Genomic DNA, 12,684 nt, shown 5'->3' with positions numbered 1-12,684 from the left:
CCATGGCTAGAGCACCCAACTTGAAGCCTCTTCAGACTCCGCGTTGCCAGGCCTCAGCCAGTCCACAGGAGACCAGGTGCCAATCAAGGCTTCGGCTCCGCCTTCTCTGCCTTTTAATTGGTGATCACGCCCTTTCGGGCTTTAGGATTGGCTGGTCCAGGACATAGGCGGCTTTGTAGAAAGCTCGCCACCGCCCTGTGGTGGAAATCGAGCTCTTCCCTCCCGCCTGCTTTGCCATAGGTGTCCGCGCTTCTGTTTCCTCACCTCCCCCGAATGTCAGCTTTTCTGTGCAGAGTGGTTGACACTTGCAGCTTTCAACTAAATTTTCCCTAAACCTGCTGAGTGTCCGCCTAGGGAGTAAGGGATGGGCTGGAGGACGTGTAGGCTAATCAGGCTTAGAGGTCTTGTGCCCTGACTTAAGCCAAAGTCCTGGGCATTGGCCCTCGTGGGTGACCCTCCGCACGGCCCCAGAGGAGACAGTTCACATGCATCCTACTTCCTGCGACGATGAGCCAGGCAGGAGCTTCTGTTAGTGGGGGACTGCTGGGCTTTTCATGCTATCCGCCAGGCTCTTTGGAAGGGTGAGAAGAGACAACAGTGCATTAACGGCAGATCCTGTACTAAAGGTCAGTTAGGGACAGAAGACATTTCCAAAAGTAACACTTGGGAAGAAATGAATGCTCCAAAAGAAAAATTCAAACATGGTTTCTTAATGGAAAATGGGAAGATAAAAGGTCAGAGTGTTAAAAAGGGGAAAGGCAAGCTGGTGGCTTTTCCATTGCTGGCTTGTGGCTATGTTTTCAGAGCTGTGTCACAGATGCAGAGTCGCCCCCTTTATTCACACCAGCCATTAGTTTCACCTCAGCAGGGTGCTCAGTTCTAAGGGGATAGTGAAATGTAGGAAATGACCCTGCCCCTATAAAGATTTGCAACCTACTGAGCAGAGAAGAAAAATACACGTGAAACAAGTCAAACCATTCCAGAGTGAAGGCAGTTGAATACTAAATTGTGGCATGCCAACCAAGACTTTTAGATGCATTCAGAAAAGATAATCCAATGGAGAAAGAAGTATTTAGGAAAGCTTCACAGGGAAGAATTTTGTGGAGTTCAATTTGAATTTAAATAGGGTTTGGCTAGAAGAGGGAGGAGAGCATCTGAGGCAGGGGGTCAGCTTGGTGAAAGGAATGGGCATGAGGTTGGAGAAAGAGAGCTGGCCTGGTATCAGTTAGACCTTGGTGTTCTGTCGAAATAAACAATTGCACAAAACACCAGATAAGTCCACTCTGTGACCATGATAGATCAAGGCTAAAACATGACCACACATGTCTGACCACAGGAAAAAGTAAGAACATTGCCCAAACCACAAAAATAACCAAACATCTCCCTATTAGTTCGGCTAATATGAAAGCAGCTTCTTGGCCAATCACAGCTTTAGCTTTCCTTCATTCCTTCCACCTTGCAGATAAGATTTATTGATACTCAGTCACAGAATTACCCCCATCTGCTTTAATCCAGAGCAGAGCCCCACTCCCCTGAACCTTATCCAAATCATCCAACACAAACCAAATCCTATAAGTCCTTCCTAATACCTTCTTACAGCAATGTTCCACCATATGCATTCTCTGTTGCAACGAGCAATAAACCACAAGTTCACCTACAGGGGTGTTCTTTTTTTTTTTTTTTTTTTTAAGTATTTTCAAGTAGACTTCACTCCCAGTACAGGGCCCAATGCGGGACTTGAACTCACGACCCTGAAATCAAGAGCTGAGCAGAAGTCAAGAGTCAGGTGCTTAACTGAATGAGTCACCCAGGTCTCCCAACAGGGGTGTTCTTGATGGTGTTTGGATTGGAGGCACTGACATTTATAAGTACGGCAGGAGGCAGCTTGAAGAGGAGAAAGTTGGTCATACTGAGGATCTGTTCAAAGAGAGACCAGATGGAGGGGGAAGTTGAATGGCAGGCAGAATTCAAATTTCATTCATTCTACTGACATTTATCAAAAGTTCTGTTCCTGGCACTATTCCAGTGAAAGAGAATGCTGAAATAAAAAGTGCTCTTTGCCCCCACGGAGTGTGCTTTTTGTTTTTATCATTTTTTTAATGTTTATTTTTGAGAGAGAGAGAGAGAGAGAGACAAAGTGAGAGCAGGGGAGGGGTAGAGAGAGAGGGAGACACAGAATTGGAAGCAGGCTCCAGGCTCTGAGCTGTCAGCACAGAGCCTGATTCAGGGCTCAAACCCACAAACTGTGAGATCATGATCTGAGCTGAAGTCAGACACTTAACCAACTGAGCCACCCAGGTGCCCTGGAGTGTGCTTTTTAATCATGGGGGACACAGGTAAGCCTACAACTACAATAGGATGTGATAAGCTTAGTGAGAGAGGAAGCATTGGGTTCTGGTGGGGCTGAGGGTAGGCACAGAAAAAGGACACTAACTCAGCTTGGAGTAAAGTTTAAAAGAACAGTGTCAAAGAAGTCTTCCCAGAGAAGGGGTCACTTAAGCTGAATCTTGAGAGATGGGAGGGTGGGGAAGGAACATTCCAGGCAGAGAGAGTAGGAAATGGGAAGACGGACGTGGAGTACTAATTAGCTGTGATGGATTCACGAGCAGAGGAAATGTCCTGCTTAATGCCAGGTTTTCCCAGAATCTGTTTTTAGGTTTGGGGAGCTTTTCCACGGTGAATTAAAAAAACTATGTGTGAGTATGGAAACCTGCCTTGAACATGCCAGTAAAGTATTTTGTTTCAGATTGTGCTTTGGGGTATTTTTACCCTGGGTTTTGCTGTGTTTCACCACAAAATGACTTCCTGGGGACTTAATGTCATCCATTCCCATCTGATGAACCATCAGGTGCAGATCGGACAAAAGTATTTAATAAGTATTTTTGGGGGGGGGGGCGCCTGGGTGGCTCAGTCGGTTGAGTGTCGGACTTTGGCTCAGGTCATGATCTCGCGGTCAGTGTGTTTGAGCCCGCGTTGGTCTCTGTGTTGACAGCTCAGAGCCTGGAGCCTGCTTCGGCTTCTGTATCTCCCTCTCTCTCTGCCCCTCCCCTGCTCATGCTCTGTCTCTCTCTCTCTCTCTCTCTCTCTCAAAAATAAATAAGGATTAAAAAAAATTTAATACGTATTTTGTGATGCTGCTAACCTGATAATGAGGTGAATGGTACAGCATTGCTCTGGTTTCATGCCACAGAGAGGCTGTGCTATGAAACTGTTTATAGGTGTTTTGGTCTTATCTGTGACACTATCTTTGACATAAGGCATCACAAGGCAATTCATTCAAAAGCTGCTGGTGATAGCAAATTAGCGTCTCGTGTTCACACTGGAAGCCGGGCAGACCACGAGCATGACCCTAAATAATGCCAGTTTCTTTGATCTGCAAAACAACAGTATGTGGCTTATGTGTTTTCTGGAACAGATAATATAGCACAGTGGGAAGAGCACTGTTCTTACATCATGTATCTTGGGTTCTTCATTTCACTTCTCTATGCCTAAGTTTCATCATCATGAAATCAGGTCAAGGTACTCGGTGGTCTTTCAGATCCCTTCCGGTTTTAAAAGCCGGGATCTTGTGACTTGCTATTACAGCAGCAGAAACCAGCGACTGCTTTCAACTCTGGCCTCCTTGTGGAAAATTCCCATCAAGTAGGAATCATTTCTCTGGTGCAGGCCGGTACATGACTCTGATTCTGATCAGGCTGTCTATGGATCCAAAAACTCTGCTGCGTCTGCAAAGCTATCCGTAATCCACAAGGATGGTATGTGCTGGCTTCCCACACACAGTTACTGCATCCAGTGGTTTGCAAATGACAGCCTCGAGGATTCTGCAGGGCTTGCAGGGGACCGAGGTTTAAATTCCTCCAAAAGGATTGGAGACAGACGGAATACAGCATCCAGGGTCCCTGTTGTTTGGCATCTCCAATACGTATTTAAATGCCCAAATATGAGTAAATTCTGTAGTAGTGCTAAATGAGAGCATGACTCCTACCCTCTGGGACTAGCATCCATTTTCAGAACTATAGGGGCGCCTGGGTGGCTCAGTCGGTTAAGCATCCAACTGTTGATTTGTGCTCAGGTCATGATCTCATGGTTAGTGGGTTTGAGGCCCACATCAGGCTTTGCCCTGACAGCGTGGAGCCTGCTTGGGAATCTCTCTCTCTTCCTCTCTCTCTAGCCCTCCCCCACTCTCTCTCTCTCTCTCTCTCTCTCTCTCTCTCTCTCAAAGTAAATAAATATTTGGGGTAGCTTTGGAAGTGTCAGACAGCTGTGTAAATACAAAGAAAGAAAGAAAGAAAGAAAGAAAGAAAGAAAGAAAGAAAGAAAAAGAAAAAGAAAAAAACCCCACCTTCTGTCTCTGCTGTGGGGCATGAGGCACAATCCACACTCTAAATCAATACCCTGTCATGAAATACCATAGATACGGGATGCCAGGAAACTTCTCTAGGCAGCCAGATTTGCGGGGCAACTGCCAGAGTACTGAAATAGTATATGGGAAAGTGCTTTGCAAACTGTAAAGTGTTCTACAAATAGAGCTTGTTATATAATCTCCTGGCGATATGTTATTTACTGATAAGGTCTGATAAAGGTAATGCTCTTTGCCATTAAGCGTTCCACCAGTCAGGTAGCCACCAGTGGAAGAGGGGGGACCAGAGAATCAGAAACCAGGGGTTTGAATTCTGGCAGTGCCTTCTGCTCACTCTCTTCCGAGGACTGCAAAAATCCCAAGTGGCAGGAATAAAAATGATTCTCTCTGTGTTACAGCCAAGCCAGTTGCCTATGGGTGGATGAGTCACATGCTAGTGGGTCTGGGAGAGCTACATTCACATCCCCTTATATTCCCTTCTCCCACCCCAGCCTCCACGGCCCTGCTTTGGCTCTTGTCCCTACTATGACATTGTAACTCCAGGAACATGTGACAAAAAACTGGCCCAAGGAACCACAGCTGAGTTTCTGTCGGGGAAGGCAGTGGGCGGCATGGGGAGCTGTGGTTCTTATTGGTGAAGCCAATAGCCTGGAGGGGGTATCGTGGTACAGATACACTCACAGCCTCCCCAACACTTGAGACTTCCAGTGGGCATCCTCGCAGACACGTTTACTGTCCTTTGTGCTTGATTCTCCCTGTGTCATCAGGCCCTGGAGTCTGAAAGTTTTGTAATTATAGGCCGCCTAGAAGACCAAGCCACATGTGTGGTGGCAGCATTGAGGCTGCTGCTGTACTCTGCAAAGAGGCACATTAGTGGAACTGGATGAACAATTCCGAAAGATGGCTTGCTTTTTAAGTTCATGTCACATTTTACAGATTTCCAAGGCTAATAGCTGGCCTGGTGTGGCGGGTCGAGTAGTGGTCCCTGAAAAGAGAAATCCACATCCTAAGTCCCAGAACCTGAGAATGTTACCTAGAGAAAGGACCTCGGAGATGTATTTAAGTGTCTTGAGGTGAGGAGATCATCCTGGATTATTATCCCAGTAGGTCTTAAATCCAGGTCCAAATGTCATTATAAGAGTGAGGCAGAGGTAATAGAACATTGTGTGTCAACTCTATTTCAATTAACAACAGCAACAGCAGGGGCTGTGTGGCTCAGCTGGTTGAGCGTCTGAGTCATGATCCCAAGGTTGTGGGATTGAACCCCCTGTTGGGCTCTGTGCTGAGCGCCTGGAGACTGCTTAAGATTCTCTCTCCCTCCCTCCCTCCCTCTCTCTCTCTCTCTCTCTCCCTCCCTCTGCCTCTCTCCCCAGCTCACACGCGTTCTTTGTGTTCTTTCCCTCTCTCTCTCAAACAATTAAAAACAAACAACAACAAAAACCCCACAGCAACAACAAACCATAGCATAACGTGTTGAGTTGTGGAATCACTGTGTTGCACACCTGAGACTAATGCAACATTGTGTATCAACTATAATTCAATAAAAATAAAACGAGTCAAAGAATAAAAACAGTGAGGGGGCACCTGGGTGGCTCGGTTGGTTAGGCGTCAGACTCTTGGTTTCGCTCAGGTCGCGATCTCACAGTTGGTGAGTTCGAGCCCCACATCAGGCTCTGGTACTCTCAGTGCGGAGCCTGCTTCGGATCCTCCGTCTCCCCCTCTCTCTCTCTGACCCTCCCTCGTTTGTATTCTGTCTCTCTCAAAAATAAATAATAAAGCAGTTATAAATAAATAAATAGGCAAATAAAAACAGTGAGGCAAAGGGGGAATGAGACAGAGAGACAAACACACAGAGAAGGCAAAGTGAAGACAGAGGCAGAGATCGGAGTGATACACGGTATGCCAAAGACCACCAGATTGCTGGCAGCCACCAGAAGCTAGGAGAAGGGCAAGATTCTCCACTCCCTCCCCCGCGTTCCCCACCCCCACCTCCCACTCCCTCAGCCTGGGAGGGAGCATGACCCCGCTGATACTTTAATTTTGGATTTCTGGCCTCCAGAACTAGAAGAGAAGAAATTTCTGTTGTTTTAAGCCACCTAGTGTGTGCTACTTTGTTAGCTGCAGGAAACTAACATACCCAGTCTCTGCCGTGGGTGTTCAGTCCGCATCACCAAGTGGGAGAGCGACTCACTGGTGGTGGGGTTAGACAGCTCTCACTCTCCCATATCCTTGCTGGGTCTTCGAGAAATCTTAGCACCTCTCTGAGTCTTCTCCTTTGTAAACTGGGAAGAATTAGGCCTCCTGGAGAGGGTTGTTGCGAGGCTCAGAGGCCAAAGCGCGGAACACAACGCGTGCCAAGCCACAGACACTCCATGCGCATGCGCCCCCCCCCCACCCGTGTCCTGCTTCACTGTGGCCCGCCTCACCTCAGGCACAGAGCCCCCCTGTCTGAGGTTGGCTTGCATGGGTTCTATCCCTTCCCCTGGCTCATAGGTGACATCCGGAATAATCTGGCTCTGCCTTCCTGACACAGCCACTTGGACATCTCAGTGTCTCAACCTACTGTATCCAAAAGTGAAGTCTTGATTTTCTGCTCTTCCCCTGCCTCGGTCACATTTCCCCTCCCTGGCATTTCGGACTCAAGGTAAACACCTGCAAGTCATTTGCATTTGTTTTATGTTTAAACTTTTCACTTTGACAGAATTTCAGACTTAACAAAGAGTGGCGAAGAAAAGTTTACAAAGAGTTTCCATACGCTCTTCCCTAATATCCTGAATGTAACATGAGACGTAACTGCAATACAATGATCAAGATGAGAAAATTACCGGGCGCCTGCCTGGCTCAGTTGGTGGACCCTGTGATCTCAGGGGTCGTGAGTTCAAGCCCCACGCTGGGCACAGAGCCTACTTTAAAAAGAGAGAGAGAGAGAAAGAGAGAGAGAGAGAGAGAGAGAGAGAGAGAGAGAGAGAGAAAGTGAGTACTAAAAACACTATTATCTAATCTATAAATTTTATTCCAATTTTCCCAGGTGCCCCGCTAATGTCCTACTCCGGACCAGAATCCAACCCAAGATCGCAGGTTGGGATTCATTTTGAAATGTACTTCTCCCTCACCATCTACATTTAACCCATCATCAAGTTCCATTGATTTTTTCCGCCCGAATACTTCTTCAATCCATACACTGAGCAAGCCCCTACAACAAGTCCCTATCCCCAGTACCTGGATGACTGAAGCGACCTCCTAATTGGTCTCCCTCTTTTAGTCTCCCTCTAATACAGAGGCCACATAGTTTCTGTGTAAAGGGCTTGATAGTAAATATTTTAGGTTTTTCTGGCCATGCAATCCCCATTGCAATTTACTCCACTCCGCCATTGCAACGTGGAAGCAGCCATAGACAATATGTAAACGAGTGGGTGTGGCTGTGTTCCAATTAAACTTTATGGACACTGAAATTTGAATTCCTTATAACCTCCACATATCGCAAAATATACCTCTGTTGATTCTTTTCAACCATTTAGACATGTAAAAACCATTCTTCGCTCGTGTTCCATCCAGGCTACGGGTTGCTGGTGCCCTGTTCTGTATCTATTCCTCCCACAACATCCAGAAAGACAGTCCGTCACTCTTCTGCTTAAATCCTGCATTCAGAATAAGACAAAGCCTGCAGTGTTTGGGTGCTGCCTGCCTCTCTTACCTCACCCCGGACTTCTCACTCTCTCATTCACCATGCCCTACCCACCTTACCTTCTTTCCCAGAAGGTCAAGTTCCCATTTCAGGGCCTTTGCACACATTAATCTTTTAGCATAGAGTGCTCTCTCCTCGGTGGTTCCCTCATTACAGGCTCACTTCCATTTGTCTTTGGGGTCTTTGGAGGCTTTTTTGGGGGCAGAGAAGCTGAAACTTCCTGAAAGAGGTCTTCTCTGACCCTCCTCTAACTGAATTTATGTTTCCCCTGTTATTCTCTCATAGCACTGTATCCTAAGTGTTTTTTTTTCCTTTAATTTTTTTAAAATGGTTATTTATTCGAGAGGGAGAGAGAAGGGAGAGAGAGGATCCCAAGCAGGCTCTGTCATGTCAGCACAGAGCCTGATGTGGGGCTCGAACCCACGAACTGTGAGATCATGACCCGAGCTGAAATCAAGAGTGGGATGCTTAACCGACTAAGCCACCCAGGCGCCCCAAATGGGTTTTTTTCCTTGAGAACACGTATCACGATTTGTAACTATGTATATGGGCCGCGTTTATTTGGTTTTAGTGGACAACCACATGAAGTCAAGGAGCGTGTCTGCTTTACTTGCATTGTGGACCAAGCACCCAGCCTGGTGTCTGGCAGACTGGGTGTGAAAGCTAGCTAAATCAATGCATCCTCCACTAGAATTTCTCTCTGAAATAAGGAGGCCCCCAGTGGTCTTCGGAGTAGGGTCCGAATGAACCAGGGCAGCCTTCCTGAGCAGAACCATCCGCCTACTGAGCTGAAACCTGGACTGGGTATAGTGGCAGCTCCTTGGTACCTTCCAAAGAATCTGCCCCGGGCGAATTCCTGACCCTGGAGAAGCTTTCTCTACAGGCTCCGCTGAAGCCTGCTATGCATTCTTACTCTAATACCATCCATCTGCTGTCCTTCCTGCCCAGAACAGCTTCCCCCACTGAGGTTAACCCCACGCGATAACTCCAACCAGTTTTTCTACCTGGGGTTGCCGGAGATCTTAAAAACATAGCTGTTGAACCAGAATACTTTACTCAGCTGCCCGTCAGGAATGCTGGGGCAATGTCCAGAGGCCACGGAGAGAAACACAGCAGCCTTCTGAAAAGACAAAGCCTGCCGGCAGCCCTCTCTGCCTGCTCTCCTCTGCCTTCGAGAGGCTGCCTGCCAGAGTTCTTTGGATAAATTTCACCGAGCCCCTCACACGCACACTTCCCACTGCCTATAGGATCAAGTCGGAACCCCTTCAAACCACCTTGCAAAACCTTCACTATTCAATCTCATTTCCCAGCTTCATCTTCCATCTGCCTACACCCCGTCCTGAACTCACTATTCTAGATATTCTTGACCAGAACTGTCCAGTACAGTTGCCACTAGCCACACGTGGCTGTTAAATTTTTAGTTAATTAAATTGACTTAAAAATTCAGTTCCTAACTACAAGTGTGAAATAGCGACAAATAGCGAGTGGTTACGTGTTAGTGCAGCTGTCAAGTGATGGGATGTTTCCATCAGCCTGTCCCCAGAGGGAGTCTGTGGGCCAGGGCCTCTTGGCACTGTTTGGCCGATGCACCTTGGTGACCTGCCAGCCAGCACCCTCTTCATGGACATTAGTTTCCAGTTTTCCCTCACTGCAAACGATACTACATGCAAACATCCTTGTACCTTTTTTGCACTTCTACACATGTTTGTCTAGGGTAGATTCCAAAAAATTGTTGGATCACCAAGTCATATGCTAACACCTCTGGGGCTTGGCACACCCTGGTGTTCCCGCCTAGAATGCCTCTGCATGTGACTAATTCCTGCTCATCAAGATCAATCAAGTGTCATCACCGGGCCAAGGGTGGTCTCTTGCTCTGTTTTCCCAAAGTACTTCCTACCCACACTGTATCACTATCATGCACTTAAGGCTCTGCCTTGTTTATCTCGTATTCTCAATATCTAACATATGGCTTAGCATAGAACAAAAATGCAAATGATTTCTTGACTGGATGACTGAATGAATAAATAAACAAATAAAGGTACAGTGGTTAGCACATTCCAGAAACTCAAGGTGAGTGAGCCCACAAGTGCTGTGAGCTTGGGCTTTGGACCAATCTGCACCCCCCCAGACCCCCCCACCCCTGGTGCCCTGAACCAAGCTGCCTTTCTAGGTTTCTGTCTATCCAGCCCTCTGACCTAGAGCATCTCATCTTTTTTTTTTTTTTTAAGTTTATTTATTTTTATTTTGAGAGAGACAGAGACCATGCGAATGGGGGAGGGGCTGAGAAGGAAGGCAGACAGACTCCCAAGCAGGCTCCCCCTGTCAGCACAGAGCCTGATGTGGGCTCAACTCCCAAACCGTGAGATAATGACCTGAGCCAAAACCAGGAGTTGGACACTTAACCGACTGAGCCACCCAGGTGCCCCTCAGGCATCTCATCTTGAATTCCGTTCAAGTTGGGTATTGCGCTCATAGGGCCATGTGAGTGTGCCGGGGCTTTCTGGCTACGGGGCATAGAAATCTGAGCCCTGCAGGCAGCACTAGCAGGGGCCTGGCTTTCCTGAGGCAGCTCTGTCTCCTTTCACCTTTGAAGCAGCTCAGTGTGCTCTGGGTTTTGGTTTATTTTTTCTCCCTGCAGTACCTTAGGGGCATTTAAAATCAGCTGCAACGTTTCTGCTTTCAGCTTCCAGATTTGAATCTAAGGGAACCCAGATGCTTTCCACTCCATATCTCCTTCCCCTTGAGATCTGACGAACAGCCTTGTTTACGGAGTCTGTCTCTGGCCTGGCTTCCCCAGGTGCCAGTCTGGCTTGCAGCCTTTATTTTTAATGGAGTTTTAAGAGGCGGTTCCTGTAATTAATTTCATTCTTGTGTTTTCACACTTTCTGTCTAGGTGCCTAAAGGCCTCGAGGCACTAGGTGGGATATTAACTGATTTAAAATAGTACGGAACACTATAGCTGTCATTATATATTACCCCAGCTCCTCTCATTTACAGCTTTTACGATCATTAATTAGCTAGGGCACATGGCCCATTTGGGAGGTCAGCCGGGTCACACGTCGTGTTTCATAGAGGTAGAAACAGAAATATGAAGAAAAGTGGCTTTTTCATGCCCCAACAGAGACTAGGTGTTGAAACTGGTTTCAGAAGCCACATCCTGCTGAGTACACACCCTGTGAGCGACAAGGCCAGGATCCACTACTCAGGTAGGATTTGCCAAACACGGTACGTCCTGGATGCCCATTTTCACCCTCCTGCCAGGACTGGGGAGTAACTCAATCCTCAGCGGCTAATACTACCACCTGAAATTACCCTCATTCATTCTCTTCAGGGCCCTTTTCCATTTCATGAGCGGATTTATCTGCGTAAAGAACGCGTCAGTGACTCCTCTCGGATTCAGAAACAACATACTTCTGCTATTTTTAAAGCTGCAGTTTAAAAATCCGCGCACACGCACTCACGCTCCTCAGGGAGTGGTGGAGGGGCGGGGAGTGGGGACCAAGAGTACGTGCTGGAGAGAGAACAGCCTGGCCTTTGGCTTTCCAGAGCACCGCACCGTCCCCCTGGGGGCGCACTCCTTGGAGTCCGAGGCGGCTTCCCATTCCCCGAGGGATTTTGCACCCTCTGGACCCTCTGAGCGCCCGGTGCCTCGGACCCTGCTAGCCCGCCCGTGCCCCGTCTCTTCTGCTAGGGGGAGGGCTCGGTTGCCGGGTCTCCCGGCCCCGAAGGGATCCGCGGCGGGGGGGGGGGGGGGGGTAGGGTGGGACCGGGAGGTCAAGCAGGTGGCGATTAGGTCAGCCTCGGAACATTCTTGGACCGCTCCAGTGGATATAAATAACAGACGGGCTGGCTGCGAAAAAATCCCGGGGTGGGGGCTAAGGGGGTGAGGAAGAAGGGACTTATTAAGAGTCGGGTGGTATCGTGGCGATCTGGAAAAATCTACCAAGGCTGGTGACTGACAAAGGGAGTGGAGGGACGAAGGGATTTAAGAATGAATCTTGGTACAAAATCTGGGAATAAGAACACGGAGCGGGAGGAGCTCATGCCTTTTTGCCCCACCCCCATCGCGTGTCCTACCCAGTCCACAGAATGCGCCTCCAGATTGGCAGGCAGGGCTGCACATGGAAAGGGCACGGGTTTGGAGTTCAGGGTCTTGCCCGACTACAGATCTCTTGCAAGCTGAGGAAGGTCTCTGAGCCTCAGTTTCTTGCATCTGTACAATGGGAATCCTAATGCTTAAAAGAGGGTGGTTGTGAGCCTCGCTGGAACGAACTTCTAAGAAAGCTATGCTCAGCAAATAAAATGGAAGGCAGTGTAGACCCGAGGCCTCCCTCCAAGGGGTGCCACGGCAGGCCCCATCCCTTCCCCCTTCCACGAGTCTCCCAGGCTCTGCAAAGGCCGGTAAGGGCAAAGCCGAAATCTGACTCCCTATAGAGCGACGCGGCGCCACCCTGGGGAGCGGGCCCTGGCGCTTCTCCTGTTAGAGTCGATACCCACGGCCCGCGCTCGAGGAGCAGTCGGTCGCCGCGATGCCTGCAGCCCCTGCGCCCCAGCCTGTGGCGGGTGGGGTTGGGGCCGCGGCGGCGAGGAGAGGGCGGGGCCGGGGGCCGGGCTTCCCGGGGGAGGGCCGGGCGCGCTC

General features: G+C 48.6%; 1 long non-coding RNA gene across 1 annotated transcript; it reads left to right on the top strand.

Annotated features, from left to right (window-relative positions):
• The first annotated feature begins 2,276 nt into the window (after positions 1-2,276).
• Positions 2,277-7,776, top strand: LOC115524722. Its single transcript, XR_003972193.1, has 3 exons — positions 2,277-2,336; positions 6,854-7,004; positions 7,389-7,776. It is a non-coding gene; the product is annotated as an uncharacterized LOC115524722 (long non-coding RNA).
• Positions 7,777-12,684: the final 4,908 nt, after the last annotated feature.

Source organism: Lynx canadensis, chromosome D1 (assembly GCF_007474595.2).
Source record: "Lynx canadensis isolate LIC74 chromosome D1, mLynCan4.pri.v2, whole genome shotgun sequence".
Classification (NCBI taxonomy): domain Eukaryota; kingdom Metazoa; phylum Chordata; class Mammalia; order Carnivora; family Felidae; genus Lynx; species Lynx canadensis.
This window is presented reverse-complemented; position numbering and strand designations above follow the sequence as displayed.